The following is a 19,605-nucleotide window of genomic DNA, read 5'->3' on the forward strand; positions in this document are numbered from 1 at the left end:
TTGGCTTTGAGCCGATCAAGAGGTGTAGCTATGGTTCGAATACGACCAAGCCCCCAAGTGATTTTCTTGGTGTCCTTGCACCGATCAAGAGGTGTAGCTATGGTTCGAATACGACCAAGCCCCCAAGTGATATTGTGAGCTGTGCTCAAGGGGCACCTATGTTTGAGTTGTGCTTTTGCAACAGACTCTCTTTAGTCCCTTTAATTTTTCCCGAGAACTCGAACTTGCGAGAGATTATTCTTTTGAACCGGAAATTCTTAAACCGGACATTGAGAGCTTCAAAGCTTTGTGGGGGACATCTTTCCCTTGAACCGGATCTTAAACCGGAATCTTCATTTTCAGCCGGAATTTTTCTGACGGCCTTTAAACTCGAACTTGCAAGAGATTGATTCTTTTTGAACCGGAAATTCTTAAACCGGATTTGAGAGCTTCAGAGCTTTGTAGGAAACAGATTTCCCTTGAACCGGATTGTAAACCGGATATTTGAGAGCTTCAACGCTTTATGGGAGAGAGAGGTCTCTTGAACCGGATTTTGAACCGGAATCCTTTCTGATGACTCGGAACTTCTTCATTGAGCCGGAATTTTGTAATTGTCATATACTTTTTAAACCGGAAATTTTCTCACGGCCTTTAAATTTTCATCAATATAGCAGTAGCCTCCGGGACGGGTTATCTTTCCCTCCAATGATCCAGAGTTCTTGAATTTGCTGACAAAATTTGCTGAGTCATGTCATCATAGCCCTCCGAGTCTCAAGACGACTCGAGGAGTTGGCTTGAGATTCTTCATACTTGGCCCTGATATAAATCTGCATATAGTTGAACAGCGGACCGCTGTCATATGTTGAAGCTGGAAGCAAGGTGGCGAGTTAATGATCTTCGCAATACTCATTGTATATCTCCGGTATGAGTTATTTAATAAATCTCCGTGATACGACGGTCACTTTTGCAATAGACAATTTGTCCTGCACCAAAAAACCTCACAAGACAGAGTAATTGCTATTTCAAAGAAAGCAATATGTAATATAAATATATATACTGGATGGACTTCACCTGGTATGTTAAGCCAGTAATTACCACGGTGAAGCTGAAATCAATCACAGCTGAGTCGGCCGCAGGAGCAGACAGATGAGTCTGTCGTGGTGTTGTAAGCCGGTGCGGACGAGCAAGTTGTCCTCCGCGTTGTAAACCGGCGCGGACGCGTGAACCGGCCACACTGGCGGACGGGCGAGTCATCTGTGGTGTTGTAAGATGGTGCGGACGTGCGAGTCGGCCGGTGCGTTGATGTAAACTGGATCACAGTGACGGAGACTTGCGCATGTTCATTCACTGGATAGTATGGCATGGATGAAATGTTGGTGCAGTATGACGCCTCATTTATAATGAACAACTGCCCTGGTAGTATCGTGCAGTGGACGTAACAGTTCACAGCAACTAGCACCCGATCAGTCAACTAGTACTAGTGTTTCTGTAGCAACAGTAGCTGCACTAGTAACGAAGGGGTAAAGTATCCTTGATCTTCGCGGATTAAGTTGTACCAGTAGCTGACGTGACTTGTCTTGATCAACATAGAAGCAGCAGTGGTCACAACAAAAGCCAGAGAAAAGAACACAGGAAACGGCAACTCTCCTTCGCTTGATTCCTTCTCACGCGTGTTCCAATGATCGACACTTTCACTTTTCTCTGCTTGTCTATTGGCATGTATCTCTTGAACGATAGCAATAGTAGCTAGTATCTCCGTCCCGGGTCAAACAAAATGACTAGCAAAAACTTCCAGTCTGTCAAGAGCAAATGTGACACAAATATTCAGGTGACTTGGCGTGAGGCCACCCGACGCCCGGGGCAGAACCAAACCGCAGCGGCGGCTTGCAGGCAAAGGTCACTCGATGGCCGGGAAGCTCGCAGCAGCGAAGATCACTCGACACGGGGCGGCTCGGTGCAAGATGCGCCCGCAGCGGTGAGGCGGCAAACTGGAAGCAGAGGCCGGCTTGGAGTCAAAGACATAGAGATTTTAAGGCCATCGAGGCGAGGGCGACTCAGACCGGAATCTGCGGAGACCGGCGGAACGCGGCTCAAGGCGGGCTCGGTCGCGACGGCGGAGGTCCTCGGGAGGCACAGCAGGGCTGGCGGCGGGTCAGAGAGGCGCCGTCCATGGGCGGCTCAGAAGGCTGTGGCACATCACAGCAGTGGTCGAAGCGGGCCTGCGGCAGCGGCCTGGAGCCGGGCAGCAGAGGTAGACCGTGGTGTGGAGGACGGCGACGGCCCGGAAGCCCCCAAGGCGTACGCAAGGTAGCAGAGGCGGGCGTACGCAAGGTAGCAGAGGCGGGCGCCCAAAACGAGGTCGCGGGCGCAGGAGGGATCTGGATCGTGGCCAGCTCCGTTTCCGGGTCGTGGCCATATTTTTTTTAAAAACCTCGCTAATCCCTGGTGTTTTGCCTTTTGACAACGTGACAGTCTTCTTGATGTATATTTCCTGCATGAATTTTCCAAAGCAGATCCCACCTGGTCGCTTCCCCATGTAACAGTTTAGGCCAATAAAAAATTTGGAGTTTATAGATCAACCTGGCCATCACGTAGCAGAATACTAATTGAAGTAGTACCATTGCTACTGTGGGCCCTTCCCATTGTTTTGCAAGCTTTCACGTGGCAGTTGGTCTGATCCCTTGTATGTACGCGTGCCCAACTTGGTCGATTGGAGGAAAACAAGAACTATGATGACTTGGACCACAACGCAAGTTTGCTTTACGTCGGCCTTGGTGTATACGCCGCATAATCTGGGAAGGAAAATTTGCATCGGAAATTTTTAATCTCGATCTCCTTGATTTTTCTTGACGGCGGCGGAGGAGCGGACGCAACCCTAGCTCTCTCTCGATCATAATCTGTATATGCTCTTCCGACCGTTCATCTTTGACATAGATCCTTTCTTCATCCAAAAAATTGCGAACTCCTCGATCCTCTGGGGTGATCCCTCCAAGAACTCATCACCACCGTGCGAAGCCCCACGGTGGGCGCCAACTGTCGTGGAATTGTCACGGCAGATGTCCTTAGTGTCAGGACTTAGTCGCGAGGCCAATGCATCTATGTGGTAGCCTGAGTGGGGTTGATCGGGACGAGAGACGCAACACACAAGACAAGGATTTAGACAGCTTCGGGCCCCGGGAAACATCATCCGGTAATAGCCCTACATGCTGTTTGTGGCTAGGTCTCATTATGCTCATCAGGGAGTCGCCGGTAAACCGGCTCTTTGTGTCTAGCCCTAGAGATTGTTTCTTCTTCCTTCTCCCTCTTTGGGGAGCCCTGCCCCTCCTTATATAAGTTGAAGGGGCGGGTTACATGTGGAGTCCTATTAGGATTAGGACTAGTCTACCTTCTAATACAAACCGGATACATGTCCGGGTCTTAACTCCTTGTAAGGTAAATATTCTTCACGCCTTTCCTCTTAAACCGGCCCACCATTAACATAAACCGGCCTTCTGGGCCTTGGGCCTTGTCATCCGTTTGTCCCGCCCGCCGGGTTACCAGTGAGTCATAATGTTCAGGCAGGTTACTTGTAAACCGTCTGGCCAGGGCGGGTCGCCAGTGAATCGCCAAGTGTTAACGGGGTCTCAAGCAAACCGCCAAGTCCGGCCGGGTCATATTTCCGGCCGGTTCATACCGTGAGGTATATCCCCGATAGTGTGGTTGTTATTTTTGAAGAAATGCTCTCTTACTTCACTTAGATTTATTTGAGAGTTAGTAAAATTTGAAAGAAATTCTCTCTTGCTTCACTTAGATTATTTTGAGAGAAATAAAATTTGTTATGTTCATGATCTTCACTTATATTTGTTTTTTTAGCAAACACAGTAGGGTAAAAACCCTACTGTAAATCTATTTTTCAATAATATGGGGGGGGGGTATACACAGATGGGTTACATCAGGGGAGGGAAACATGAAAAGTTTGGTGTTTACAAATAGTCCAACCAACTTTGCATACCCTCCTTTAAACTAGGCTTAACTCTTTTGATGATCGTGCCATAATGGTCCTCGAAACAGGAAATGCAGTAGTTCATGTCTCTTTCCTTGTTGTCAAAAATGATGTTGTTTCTATGTTTCCAAGTGGTCCAACAACCAGCAATTAGGCATTCTTTGAAGGGCTGAATCTGAATTCTGTTTCTCGCTTCAATAAGCATATCATTACAGTTCAGATCAGAGTTCCATTCAAATCCAAGTGATAACCAGAAGTTTTGGCTAAAATCACATCAAAAGAAAAGATGTTTCATGTATTCATTGGGTTCATCATCACACAGAACACATCTGGAGTTCTCAATGTAGAAGTTTTTCCTGGTGAGCATATCTCTGGTATTTAATCTATCCAGGAGAAGGAGCCAGAAAAAGAATTTTTGCTTAGGAAGGCATCGAGACTTCCATATCGATTGGAAGGGTTTGGGAGCTTTCTGAGGGCATCCCAAATACTCAAAATAGACCTTCTTTGCATTGTATTGTCCAGAGGCCCATTTAAATTTCCAGATATCAGAATCACTGTTATTCATCACTCCATTAATGAGGGTCATGAGCTTGTTGCTCTGTTGGACAGCCACAGAAGACATAGGAAGGTGGAACATACTACAGAAATCATTCTCAATTTTGATGCAAGCCTTCTGGAGTGTGATGTCTTTGTTTATGGCATAGGAGTACAAATGTGGGAAGCTGTCTTTCAGTGGGTAGTCATTCCATTTTTCATGCCATAATGAAATGGTCTCACCAATACCAGCATTGCAGGAGGTGAGGTCTTTGTAGTTATTAAGAATAGAGCAGTAATCTCTCCACGAGAATGAGCCAAGCTTTGTTGGAAATTGTGGGAGCTCACCATTTTCATAGTATTTACTCCAAATAAGTTGCACCCATGGGATATCCATCTTATTGAAGAACTTGTGTAGGAATTTAGTCAGAAGTGCTTTGTTGTGTGCTCTAAGATCCAAAACACCAAGACCACCAGCATCCTTGGGCAAGAAAACTTGTTCCCATTTGACAAGGCATTTACCATATTTGTTAATGCATTTAACATACCAGAGAAAGGATCTGCCAGACTTTTCAAAGTGACCCAAGATAGTGAGAGGCACCCTGATATAGCACATAGCAAATATAGGTAGAGCAGTAATGATGGCCTTGAGGTGAGTCAGTCTACCTGAATATGACATCATTGTTGCAATTCGAGATAGCCTTTTATCCAATCTATATACCATTGGCATGAACTCATCAACTTTGGGTCTGGTGGACCACATTGGCAGTCCCAGATAAGTGAAAGGCATGCTTTCTTTTTTGCAGCCCGGGATGTTGGCAAGTTGAGTGGCTTTCTCATCAGAAATGTTAATGGGAACAAGGGAGGATTTGTGGAAGTTCACATGCAAACCAGTGAAATCTGAAAAAGTCTATAAAGTTTCCATAACATATGAGATCTGATGAGGAACAGCTGGCATAATTATAAGGGTTTCATCAACATATTGGACAATAGGGTATGACATGGATGCAGGTTGCTCAATAGGAGTGTTGATGTGGCCATTGTGCCAAGCTTGGTTGATCAGGATCTGAAGCAATTCAGCAGCAATAACAAATAAGAGTGGGGAGAGTGGGTCCCCCTGTCTTACTCCACATTTGCATTTGATTTTCTTCCCAGGTGCACCATTTAAAATGACTGAAGGAGAAGCTATCTGTAGGATGTTATTGATCCATCTAATCCATTTGTTTCCAAACCCCAGGTGTTTGAGCATGAAAAGGATGGCCCCATAGTTGATCTTATCAAATGCTTTCTCAAAGTGCACTTTGAAAATGACAATTTCTTTCTTGGATTTGTGGCACATATGGATGTACTCAAAAGACCATGCAAGACAGCCCTGAATATTTCTGGTTTTGATGAAACCATATTGATTCTTGCTAATCACAGGGATAATACATTTTTGGACTTTGTTAGCAAGCAGCTTAGTAAGGATTTTGATGGGCATACTCACCAAGGATATGGTCCTGAAATCATTGGGAGTTTATGTATTTTCTTTCTTAGGGATCAAGGCAATATAAGCAGTATTGATTGGAGTAAGATCCACATTCTCAGATTGGAAATCCTGGAGAAGTTTGTAAAAACTCCCTTTAATGATATGCCAGCATTTCTTCATGAAAATACCATTAAATCCATCAGGACCAGGGGATTTATCATTAGGCATAGCACTAATGATATCATCCACTTCCTTCATAGTGAATGGTTGTTCCAGCTCCTCTTGGCTAATTGATCTAGAAAGATGCTCAATGTTGAAGTTCATCTGGGAAGCACCAGCAGTGCCAATCCTGTTCTTGAAGGAGTTCCACAAAATGGCAACTTTCTGTCCATGATCATTAACAATCAAGTTATCAGAGTTAAGAAGGAAAGTAATATAATTACTTCTGAAAACTTGAGTAGCAATAGCATGGAAAAATTTAGTGTTTTCATCACCTAGTTGGGCCCATCTAATATAATCACTTATATTTGTTTCAGCTTATGAAAAGAAACACATGACAATTAGTCCTAAAGTGATAGATATCCAAGAAGGATAAAGTAAAAAATGTCATGAAGATCATTGGACAAAATAAACTTGATTCTTAGTAATAGTTTTGAGATATGATAATGTGATATGTGAGTTATGTTGATGAGTAATTGTGCTTTAGTAAGAATATTGGTGTTAAGGTTTGTGATTCCCTATGCATGCACAAAAGTCAATAATCATGCAATGAAAATTATATCCTACTTGTGGTGCATTATTCGGTGTTACTTATGCTTAATGCTTGCTTTACGAAAGTATTCGTTTCTTGGTTGGTAGCTTCTCAATCTTTTTGCCAGCCTTCATTTTGCACCAAGTATGACCTCTACTTGTGCTTCCAAAATCCTTTAAACCAGTTTTGCCACATGAGTCCACTATATCTACCTACATGCGGTATTCGTTTGCCGTTCTAAGCAAATTTGTATGTGCCATCTCTAATTTTCAAAATAAACTTCTCTTTTGTGTATTTGTTTCGCTCGCGGAACGGTAACGGGTGGCTAATATTTTCCACGCTGGATGTGTTATTCTCACGATGAGTGTTTATTCTCTTGTCATTGCACGAGAGTAGGGCAAAGGTTTTAGGGATTCCCAGTCCCGAAATGCAAAAATAAATTTACTTTATGTTGTCAAATAATAAATTCCTTGGAAAGTGTTGGTATGGAAGGCACCCATGGATACGTCTAGCCATGGAAAGTGAAAGTATGGTGGAAAAAGGAATAAACTTTATTTTCTGTTTGGGAACCGCCTATGGCATATCTAGCATGGAAAGTGTTCGTAGCTCTACATCGTTTTCGTTGGTGGGATGGATACACCTCTCAAAATGTTTTTATCTCTAATTTTTTCACTTTGAGTTCTGGCACCTCTACAAATCCCTACTTCCCTCTGCAAAGGGCCTTTCTTTTACTTTATGCAATTTTTATTTTGAGTCTCCATATTCTCTTAAAAAAGCACCAACTAATAGGCAATATGATCATGAGTAACTATTGGGTGTAGCTAGTATTCGAATGTGTTTCATGAATGGATCAATGTTTGAGCATGATGGGCTAGGGATAACTTGTTTTAGCATTGATATTTTGAAAGACATGGTTGCTTGTTGATATGCTTGAGTATCTAAATTATTATGTCAAAACTAGACTATTGCTTTGAATCACATAAAGGTCCAAATGTCCATGCTATAAAGAAAAGAATATGATATGACTTGATGAACAGCACTCCACATCAAAAATTATGTTTTTATCACTTACCTACTCGAGGACGAGTAGGAGTTAAGCGTGGGGATGCTGATACGTCTCCAATGTATCTATAATTTTTTATTGTTCCATGCTGTTTTATTATCAATCTTGGATGTTTTATAATCATTTTATATCATTTTTTGGTACTAACCTATTGACATAGTGCCAAGTGCCAGTTGCTGTTTTTTCAACGTTTTTTACATCGCAGGTAATCAATATCAAACAGAGTCCAAATGCCACGAAACTCCATGATGATTTTTATGGACGAGAAGAAAGGCAATGGGTCCTGGTTGCACCTGGGGGGTGCCCCGAGGGGGGCACAACCCACCAGGGCGCGCCAGGAGGCCCAGGCGTGCCCTGGTGGGTTGTGCCCACCTCGGGTGCCCCCCGGACTGCCTCTTTGCTCTATAAATACCCCAAAAATACCAGAACCCTAGGGGAGTCCACAAAATATTCATCCAGCCGCCATAGAGTCCAGAACAACCAGATCCAATCTAGACACCATCTCGGATGGGGTTCACCACCTCCATTGGTGCCTCTCCGATGATGCGTGAGTAGGTTTTTGTAGACCTTCGGGTCCGTAGTTAGTAGCTAGATGGCTTTCTCTCTCTCTCGCTGAATTCTCAATACAATGGTCTCTTGGTGATCCATATGATGTAACCATTTTGCGGTGTGTTTGTTGGAATCTGATGACCTTCGAGTTTATGATCAGTTATATCTTTTTATATCCATGAAAGTTATTTGAGTTTCTTTGATCTCTTATAGCCTCGTATTTCTTCTCCGATATTTGGGTTTTGTTTGGCCAACTTGATCTATTTATCTTGCAATGGGAAGAGGTGCCCGGTAGTGGGTTCGATCTTATGGTGCTTGATCCCAGTGACAGAAGGGGAACCGACACGTATGTATCGTTGCTACTAAGGACAAAAATATGAGATCTATATCTACCGCCATATAGATAAACGGATCTTGTCTACATCATGTCATCATTCTTATAGCATTACTCCGTTTTTCCATGAACTTAATACACTAGATGCATACTGGATAGCGGTCGATGTGTGGAGTAATAGTAGTAGATGGAGGCAGGAGTCGGTCTACTAATCTTGGACGTGATGCCTATGTAATGATCATTGCCTGGATATCATCATGATTATTTGAAGTTTTACCAATTCCCCAACAGTAATTTGTTACCCACTGTTTGCTATTTTTTCTCGAGAGAAGCCAGTAGTGAAACCTACGGCCCCCGGGTCTTCTTTCTCATATATTTGCCTTGCGATCTACTTTTCCTTTGCATTTTTATTTCGGATCTATTAATCCAAAAATACAAAAATACCTTGCTGCATTTTATTTCTATTTATTTTATTTGGAGTTTGATCTATCAATCTACTACAATTAACCTCACGTCCGTTTGCCTATCTTGAGGCGCCGTACCCCGGAAGGGATTGACAACCCCTTTAACATGTCGGGTTGCGAGGTGTTGTATTTGTGTGCAGGTGCTGCTTATGTTGTGTTGCTTGGTTCTCCTACTGGTTCAATACCTTGGTTTCATAACTGAGGGAAATACATACCGTCGCTGTGCTACATCATCCCTCCCTCACCAGGGCAATACCGACGTAGTTCTAGCTACTATCAGAGGGTGAGGAAGACATGAGGCTAGCCTGGCTAAATCTGACAGGAAACAGCAAGGAAAGAAAACAGAGGATTTCTCCGTGATACGGTGGTTAACAGGTTCGGGGAGTATATATAGATTTTTTATCTTGGGGGACAAGCAAACTGTAAAAAAAATGGAGACGGGAAGGTGTCCCAGGTGGGCACAACCCACCTGGGCCCACCTGCCAGGCGCGCCCTGGTGTCTTGTGCCCACCAGGGTACGCTTCCTGGAAGTTTCTTATTTTCCTATTTTTCTAAATACTCCAAAATTGACAAAAAAATATTTTTGCGGATTTTTCGGAGTCCATTTACTTACCGTATCACGTACCTCCTTATTTACACAATTCTGGAGTGTTCTGGAAGGACTCTTTTATGTGTTCTTCCGGTGTCAAAGTTTGGATAATATTACTTTCAACATTAATGGGAGTACCTGAGATATAATGTTTTATTCGTTGCCCATTGATAACCTTCGGGTTAGTACCTTCGACATTATTTATTTTGATGGCTCCAGACTGATAAACCTCCTCGATAACATAGGGGCCTTCCCATTTGGGGAGGAGTTTTCCTGCAAAGAATCTGAAACGAGAGTTGTACAAAAGAACATATTCTCCGACTTTAAACTCACGCTTTTGGATTCTTTTGTCATGCCATCTTTTAACTTTTTCTTTGAATAATTTTGCATTTTCATAAGCTTGGGTTCTCCATTCATCTAAAGAACTAATATCAAATAACCTCTTTTCACCAGCAAGTTTGAAATCATAGTTCAGCTCTTTGATGGCCCAATATGCTTTATGTTCTAACTCAAGAGGTAAATGACAAGCTTTTCCATAAACCATTTTATAAGGAGACATACCCATAGGATTTTTATATGTTGTTCTATAAGCCCAAAGTGCATCATCAAATTTCTTTGACCAATTCTTCCTGGACCTATTGATTCTTTTGCAAAATTAACTGTATTTCTCTATTTCTAAGTTCAACTTGACCACTAGACTGAGGATGATAAGGTGATGCAATTCTATGGTTAACATCATACTTGGCAAGCATTTTACGGAAAGCACCATGAATAAAGTGTGAACCACCATCAGTCATCAAATATCTAGGGACTCCAAACCTTGGGAAAATAACTTCCTTAAGCATTTTAATAGAGGTGTTGTGATCAGCACTACTGGTTGGAATAGCTTCTACCCCTTTAGTAACATAATCAACAGCAACCAAAATATGTGTATACCCATTAGAGGAAGGAAAAGGTCCCATGTAATCAAATCCCCAAACATCAAATGGTTCAACAACAAGTGAATAGTTCATAGGCATTTCTTGACGCTTACCGATATTACCTATTCATTGACATTCATCAGAAGATAAGATGAACTTACGGGCATCCTTGAAGAGAGTAGGCCAATAAAATCTAGATTGCAATACCTTGTGAGCAGTTCTATCTCCAGCATGATGCCCTCCATAAGCTTCGGAGTGACATTTTCGTAGGATTTGTCCCTGTTCATGCTCAGGTACACAATGTCTAATAATACCATCTAATCCTTCTTTATAAAGATGTGGGTCATCCCAAAAGTAATGTCTTAAATCACAGAAGAATTTTTTCTTTTGTTGGTATGTAAAGCTAGGTGGTAACTATTTAGCAACAATGTAATTATCACCTTTGTGAGCTTGATGCACTCACTACAGAGCAATGCATGACAAACCAAGCATACCTACAGCAAGATGGCATGTTTATGAAGCTATCCATGGCAAGAACAATTGCATAGCATGTATGGATAAACTACAATAAGCTTGGCAAAAATGCATGTCATGTTAAGAATCTGTCAGAAATATTTTATAGCAAAAGTAGAGCAAGATCACCCGACCGTGTAAGGAACGCAAACTCAAGGAACATAATCCCGGTTTAACAGTACTAGTGCGGCAAGAGTGGAACAAAACACCAGGCATAAGGCCGAGCCTTCCACCCTTTACCAAAATATATAGATGCATTAATTAAATAAGAGATATAGTGATATCCCAACATATCCATGTTCCGACATGGAACAAACTTCAACTTCACCTGCAACTAGCAACGCTATAAGAGGGGCTGAGCAAAAGCGGTAACATAGCCAAACAACGGTTTGCTAGGAAAAGATGGTTAGGGGCTAACATGGCTGAAATAGGAGACATGATATAGCAAGTGATAGGTAGCGAGCATGGCAATAGAGCGAACAACTAGCATAGCAAAGATAGAAGTGATTTCGAGGGGTGGTCATCTTGCCTGCAAGATTCTCAGAGTTGTCGAAAGCTTGATCCTCGTAAGCGTACTCGACAGGTTCCTCGTTCACGAACTCGTCTCCCGGCTCTACCCAAGACAAGAACACAAACAAACGGAACCACAATCAACAACGAGAAATGCACAAGCAACATGATGCAAGACATGTATGATATGCAAGATATGATATGCGATGCGTATGCGTGCTCCGGAAGGAAAATGATGAACATGGCAGTAACTTGGAAAACCAAGCATGCCACTGGAAAGATGAGATGATTTCGGTCGAAATCGATATAAAGATCACCGGAATCGGATACACGGTTTGCAAATGACAAGCAAAACAAGAATGACACTAATCTGCGATAAACAGCAAGATAGCACTTAAAATGCAACAAGTAACAATGCTACAGCACCCCAACATAGCATCAAAGCACATGGCAGTAATCTACAGGAGATGCTTGACAAAATATGAACACTGAGCTACGGCTAGTTCACAACATATCAAGCTCAAACAAGCATGGCAAAAGTGCAAAAGATTACAGGTTCACAGACTTAGTGAAAAACTGGACATGGCAGAAATCAGCATCAGGTAGCAATGTTCAGAGCACGAAATCAACATGCTACAGGAACTTAACATTGCAAAACAAGGCATAGTAGTGTTCTACTAAATGCACATGACAAAAGTCCCGTACTGACCATAAGCCAAAAAGGACCAGAAGATATGATGGCAAGCATGTAAACATAGCAAGTTTCGTTATCAGGTTTCAGACTTAGCAGAAAACAGAGCATGGCAGAAATATTAATATGTAGGCCTCTTTGTGAGCTTGATGCACTCACTACAGAGCATTGCATGACAAACCAAGCATACCTACAGTAATATGGCATGTTTATGAAGCTATCCATGGAAAGAACAATTGCATAGCATGTATGGATAAACTACAATAAGCTTGGCAAAAATGCATGTCATGTTAAGAATCTATCAGAAATATTTTATAGCAAAAGTAGAGCAATATTGAGTCATGCTATGGTACTCTAAAATTGCAAACAATTGCAGGAATGGATCAATTACAACTATAGATACAAAACATCCTTACTGAACATCTCCAAAATATGCATGTATCTCTCTCTAGCATCAAGTTTACATGGCAACAAAATTACAGCAGACAAAAACTTAGAGAAATCACCAAGTCCCTGAAATCAGAAATATTACGGGGCCTACTTTGCATGCTTGTGCTAGTCACCACAAAGATCACAAAACTACATGGACTATACCACTGGAAAGATGGCATGGCATACTTCAAAACACATGTAGAGCTCATACTCAAAAGATGCACAGAATAAATGATACAAAAATGACAAATCTCCAAGTTCTGATAAGAACCAGAGATTAACAACAACTAGCCCTCTTCCAACGAAGATTTGGGCATCAAGATGACCTCTAATGAAAATGGTACAATGGAACAAAATGAAGAGCATTACGAGCCGAACAATTTGACATATTACACGCGCGAATCGGAGCTACATGCACGAAGTTATCACATGTCGAACAGGAGCACATGCTGATGGAATTTTATGACTTAGGAAAAAAAATCGAAGACTAGGAAAGTCAACGGGGACGGGAGATGTACCAGATCCCGATCGGGCCGGCTCCTCGAGCTCGGCTCGCTCGCCGGTCGGGAGGGAAGAGGAGGCGGGCGCCGGCGGAGGAGAGGGTCGCCGGAGGTGGGGGTCGCCGGAGGGGTGGCGGTGAGGGAGGACGGAGGCGCGGGCCTCGGGCGGCGGGGCACGGCGCCGGCGGCGGAGATGGCGGCGGGGCACGGCCGTCGGTGGCGGAGATGGCGGCGGGGCACGGCCGTCGGTGGCGGAGATGGCGGCGGGGCACGGCCGTCGGTGGGCGGGCCGCGCGGGCCGGTTGCGGGCCGCGCGGGCCGGCGGCGGCGGCGGAGAGAGAGGCGGGTGAGGTGGCGCGCGCCGATTGGCTGCGGCCGGTGCGTCCGGCCGGCGGCGGACGTGTCCGGCGCGGCGCGAGGAGAGGGTTAGGGTTTCGTCTGCAAATGCGTTTTTCGGGATGCCCACTCATTTATAGGTAGAGGGAGCTAGGAGGCTCCAAATGAGGTGCGGTTTTCGCCCACACGATCGTGATCGAACGACCTAGAGCATGGAAGAGAGTTTGGTGGGCTTTGGGCTGGTTTTGGAGGGGGTTTTTGCTGGACACTCAAATGGACATAGCGGAGGCCCGGTTAATCGTTGGAGTACCAAACGACCTCCGAATGGAACGAAACTTGACCGGTAGTCTCCGGGTGGTATATCAAGACCACATGACAAGCCTCGGTCCATTCCGGGGAAGTTTGACACACGCACACGAAAGAAAACTAGAGGGGTGCACCGGAGGAGATAGGAGCGCCGGATTGGAAAACGGACAACGGGGAAAATACTCGGATGCATGAGACGAACACGTATGCGAATGCAATGCACATGATGATATGATATGAAAATGCATGACATGACAAAATACAAAACGAAAGACAAAACCCAAAAACGGAGGGAAAAACATATCACATTAACGGAAATGGTAAGAGTCGGAGTTACAAATATGGCAAGTTACATGCGGGGTGTTACACATAGTCAGTATACCAAGGAGTACAATGGGCAACATTTATTGCAGCTAACTGCTCATCAGGAAAACTATCATCAATAGGTAGTGGGTCATCAGGCACATTTTCAAGCCTAGATAAATTATCAGCTACGGGGTTCTCAGCTCCTTTTCTATCATAACATAATCACTAATAAGAGAACCCATCGAATAAGTCTAGGTTTAGCATCTTTCTTTTCCATAAGATATTTAATTGCAGCATGGTTGGTGTGAACAATTACTTTGGAATCAACAATATAAGGTCTAAATTTATCACAAGCAAACACCACTGCTAAGAATTCTTTTTCGGTAGTAGCACAGTTTCGTTGAGCACTGTCTAGAGTTTTACTAGCATAATGAATAACATTCAATTTCTTATCAACTCTTTGTCCTAGAATAGCACCAATAACATAATCACTAGCAGCACACATAATTTCAAAAGGCAAGTTCCAATCAGGTGGTTGAACAATAGGTGCAGAAATTAAGGCTTTCTTGAGTGTTTCAAAGGCTTCTAAACAATCATCATAAAAAAAATGAATATCCTTTTGCAAAAGACTCGTAAGAGGCCTAGAAATTTTAGAAAAGTCTTTGATAAATCTCCTATAGAAACCAGCATGACCTAGGAAACTACGAATACCTTTGATATCTTTAGGGCATGGCATTTTCTCAATTTCATCAACCTTAGCTTTGTCCACTTCATACCTCTTTCAGAAATTTTATGACCCAAGACAATGCCTTCATTAACCATAAAGTGGCAATTCTCCCAATTCAAGACAAGATTTGTTTGTTCACATCTCTGCAAAACTCGATCAAGATTGCTTAAACAATCATCAAAAGACTTCCAATAAACAGAGAAGTTGTCCATGAAAACCTCAACAATCTTTTCACAGAAGTCAGAGAATATAGCAGTCATACATCTTTGAAAGGTAGCAGATGCATTACATAAACCGAAGGGCATACATCTATAAGCATAAGTTCCAAAGGGACAAGTAAAAGTGGTCTTTCCTTGGTCAGGTTGAGAAACAGGTATTTTTGAAAACCAGAATATCCATCAAGGAAGCGAAAATGTGTGTGCTTAGATAATCGTTCAAGCATTTGATCAATAAAAGGCAGAGAGTAATGATCTTTTCTAGTTGCTTCGTTTAATTTTCTAAAATCAATTACCATTCTATAGCCTGTAACAATTCTTTGTGGAATAAGTTTATTCTTATCATTAGGAACAACATTTATACCTCCTTTCTTAGGGACACAATGAACAGGACTTACCCATCTACTATCAGCTATATGATAGATTATACCTGCTTCCAGAAGTTTTAATATTTCCGCTCTTACCACTTCTTTCATCTTTGGATTTAACCGACGTTGGTGATCAACAACGGGTTTAGCATCAGGTTCCATATTAATTTTGTGCTGACATAGAGTGGGACTAATGCCCTTTAAATCATTAAGAGTATATCCAATAGCAGCTCGGTGCTTCCTTAGAACTTTCAACAATCTTTCTTCTTCATGTTCTGAAAGGTTAGCACTAATAATAACATGATATATCTTCTTTTCACCAAGATAAGCATATTTCAAAGTGTCTGGCAATTGTTTTAATTCAAACACAGGATCACCTTTAGGTGCAGGAGGACCTCCTAGAGTTTCAATAGACAAGTTGTGTTTAAGCAGAGGACGTTGTTCAAAGAAAATATTATCTATTTCATTTCTTTCATGCATATGTAAATCATTTTCATGGTCTAACAAATATTGTTCTAGTGGATCAGTAGGAGGCACAAAAATAGAAGCAAGACCAATTAATTCATATTTACTAGGCAATTCTTTTTCATGAAGCTTTCTACTAAACTTGGAAAAATTAAACTCATGAGACTCATCACCAAAACTAACACCGACAGTTTGTTTCTCAAAGTCTATTCTAGCATTAACGGTGTTCAAGAAAGGTCTACCAAAGATTATGGGGCAAAAATCATCTTGTGGGGAACCAAGAACAAGAAAATCAGTAGGGTATTTTATTTTCCCACACAAGACTTCAACATCTCTAACAATCCTAATTGGTGATATAGTGTCTCTATTAGCAAGTTTAATAGTAACATCTATGTCTTCTATCTCTGTGGGTGCTATGTCATTCATAATTTCTTGATATAAGGAATAAGGAATAGCACTCACACTAGCACCTATGTCACATAAACCATGATAACAGTGATCTCCTATTTTAACGGAGACAACGGGCATGCCAACAACAGGTCTATGTTTATCCTTTTTATCAGGTTTGGCAATTCTAGCAGCTTCTTCACAAAAGTAAATAACATTCCCATCTACATTTTCTTCCAAGAGATCTTTAACCATAGCAATACTAGGTTCCAATTTAATTTTTTCATTACGTTTAGGTGTTCTAATGTAGCTCTTGTTGACCACAGTTGAAACTTTGGCATGTTCTTTTATCCTAACAGGGAAAGGTTATTTCTCAATATCAGAAGAAGGAACAGCTGGATCAACATTGTAAAGTATAGTTTCTTCTTTAACTGGTACCGGTTCTTTGATTTCTTCTTTAATAGGTGGGTGATATTTAAACCACTTCTCTTTAGGGAGATCAACATGAGTAGCAAATGATTAACAGAAGGAAGCTATTATCTCAGAGTCAAGTCCATATTTAGCGCTAAACTTTTGAAAAGCATCGGTATTCATAAAAGATTTAACACAATCATACTTAAGCTTAATACCTAACTCTTTACCGTCGTCGAGTTCCCAATCTTCAGAGTTGTGTTTAATTCTTTCCAAAAGATCCCACCGGAATTCAATAGTCTTCTTCATAAAATAACCAGCACAAGAAGTATCGAGCATGGTTTGATCATTACGAGAAAGCCGAGCATAAAAGTTCTGGATAATAATTTCTTTTGAGAGCTCGTGATTGGGGCATGAATATAACATTGACTTAAGCCCCCCCCCCCCAAGCTAGAGCGATACTTTCCCCTTCACGAGGCCAATATTATATATATAATTTCGATCACGATGAACTAGATGCATAGAATAATTTTTTTGGTGGAACTCCAGTTTCAAACGATTCTAATTCCAAGATCCAATATCATCGCATAGCCTATACCATGCCAATGCTTTTCCCTTCAAACATAAAGGGAAAACCTTCTTCATAACTTCATCCCCGGGTAAACCTGCAAGCTTGAACAATCCACAAATTTGCTCTACATATATGAAGTGCATATCAGGATGTTCGGTTCCATCTCCTGCATAAGGATAAGCTAGCAGTTGTTCTGTCATACCCGAAGGAATTTCATATTCAATATTTTCTAGGTGCAGTAGGTTGAGGGGTAGCTAATTGTGGTTCCGGTCGAGGTGAAGATACCCCGAACAAACGCCTCAAAAGATTGTTTTCCATAGTAACAAGTGACAATAAATCTCAGCACACTATATAAATGTTTCCTTACCAAATTCCACTTACCAAAGGCGCTTCACTCCCTGGCAACAGCGCCAGAAAATAGCCTTGATGACCCACAAGTATAGGGTATCAATTGTAGCTCTTTTCGATAAGTAAGAGTGTCGAACCCAACGAGGAGCAGAAGGAAATGACAAGTAGTTTTCAGTAAGGTAATGTCTGCAAGTGCTGAAATTGTAAGTAACTGAGTAGTTTGATAGCAAGATAATTTGTAACGGGAAAGTAACGATAGTGCTAACAAAAGTGCAGCAAGATATCCCAGTCCTTTTGAGCAAAGGACGGGCCAATACGGTCTCTTATGATAAGCAAAGCGTTCTTGAGGGTACACGGGATTTTCATCTAGTCACTTTCATCATGTTGGTTTAATTTGTGTTCGGTACTTTGATAATTTGATATGTGGGTGGACCAGTGCTTAGGTGATGTTCTTACTTGAACAAACCTCCTACTTATGATTAACCCTCCCGCAAGCATCCGCAACAACGAGAAAAGTATTAAGAATAAATTCTAACCATAGCATTAAACTTTTGGATCCAATCGGTCCCTTACGGAATAGCGCATAAACTAGGGTTTAAGCTTCTGTCACTCTCGCAACCCATCATCTAATTGCTACTCCACAATGCATTCCCTTAGGCCCAAATATGGTGAAGTGTCATGTATTCAACGTTCACATGACACAACTAAGGGAATCACAACATACATACTATCAAAATATCGAACACATATCAAGTTCACATGATTACTTGCAACATGATTTCTCTCGTGACCTCAAGAACAAAAGTAACTACTCACAAATGATAATCATGCTCAAGATCAGAGGGGTATTAAATAGAATATTTGATCTGGACATATAATCTTCCACCAAATAAACCATATAGTAATCAACTACAAGATGTAATCAACACTACGAGTCACCCATAAGCACCAATCTATAGTTCCAGTAACAAGATTGAACACAAGAGATGAACTAGGGTTTGAGATGAGATGGTGCTGTTGAAGATGTTGATGGAGATTGCCCTCCCCAAGATGGGAGAGTTGTTGGTGATGATGAGGACGATGATTTCCCCCTCCGGGAGGGAAGTTCCCCCGGCGGAATCGCTCCGCCAGAGGGCAAAAGTGCTCATGCCCAAGTTCCGCCTCGAGACGGCGGTGCTCTGTCCCGAAAGTCCTCTCCTTATTTTTTCTAGGGAAAAATGACCTATATACTAGAAGATGGCCACCGGAGGTTGGCCTGGGTGAGCACAACCCACCAGGGCGCGCCTGGGCTCCCTGGCGCGCCCAGGTGGGTTGTGCCCACCTGGTGGGCCCCCTCTGGTAGTTATTTGCTCCAATATTCATCATATATTTGATAAAAAAATCTCTGTGAAGTTTCAGCTTGTTTGGAGTTGTGCAGAATAGGTGGCCTGACGTAGCTTTTCCAGGTCCAGATTTCCAGCTGACGTAATTCTCCCTCTTTGTGTATACCTTGCATATTATGAGAGAAAAGGCATTAGAAATACTCCAAACAGCATTATTATGGATAACAACATCATAAATAACAGTAAGGAAACATGATGCAAAATGGACGTATCAGGCACCCGTGGATTCGGCTAGCCATGGCTTATGTTTGTTGGTGGAGGGGGAGTAAACTTTACTTTTATCGCTTGGGAGCCGCCGCTAATGTGTTTAGCATGGAAGATATTGAAAACTCTTGGTCGTAACGTTGATAGGAAGGGTATACCTCCTAAAATTATATTTATCTCTGATTTAAGCTTCGAGCTCTCGCACCTCTACAAATCCCTGCTTCCCTCTGCGAAGGGCCCATCTATTTACTTTCATTTTATTTTACGTTTATATTGAGTCATCACCTTCCCAAACAAGCA

This window comes from Triticum aestivum, chromosome 5D (assembly GCF_018294505.1).
Source record: "Triticum aestivum cultivar Chinese Spring chromosome 5D, IWGSC CS RefSeq v2.1, whole genome shotgun sequence".
Lineage (NCBI taxonomy): Eukaryota > Viridiplantae > Streptophyta > Magnoliopsida > Poales > Poaceae > Triticum > Triticum aestivum.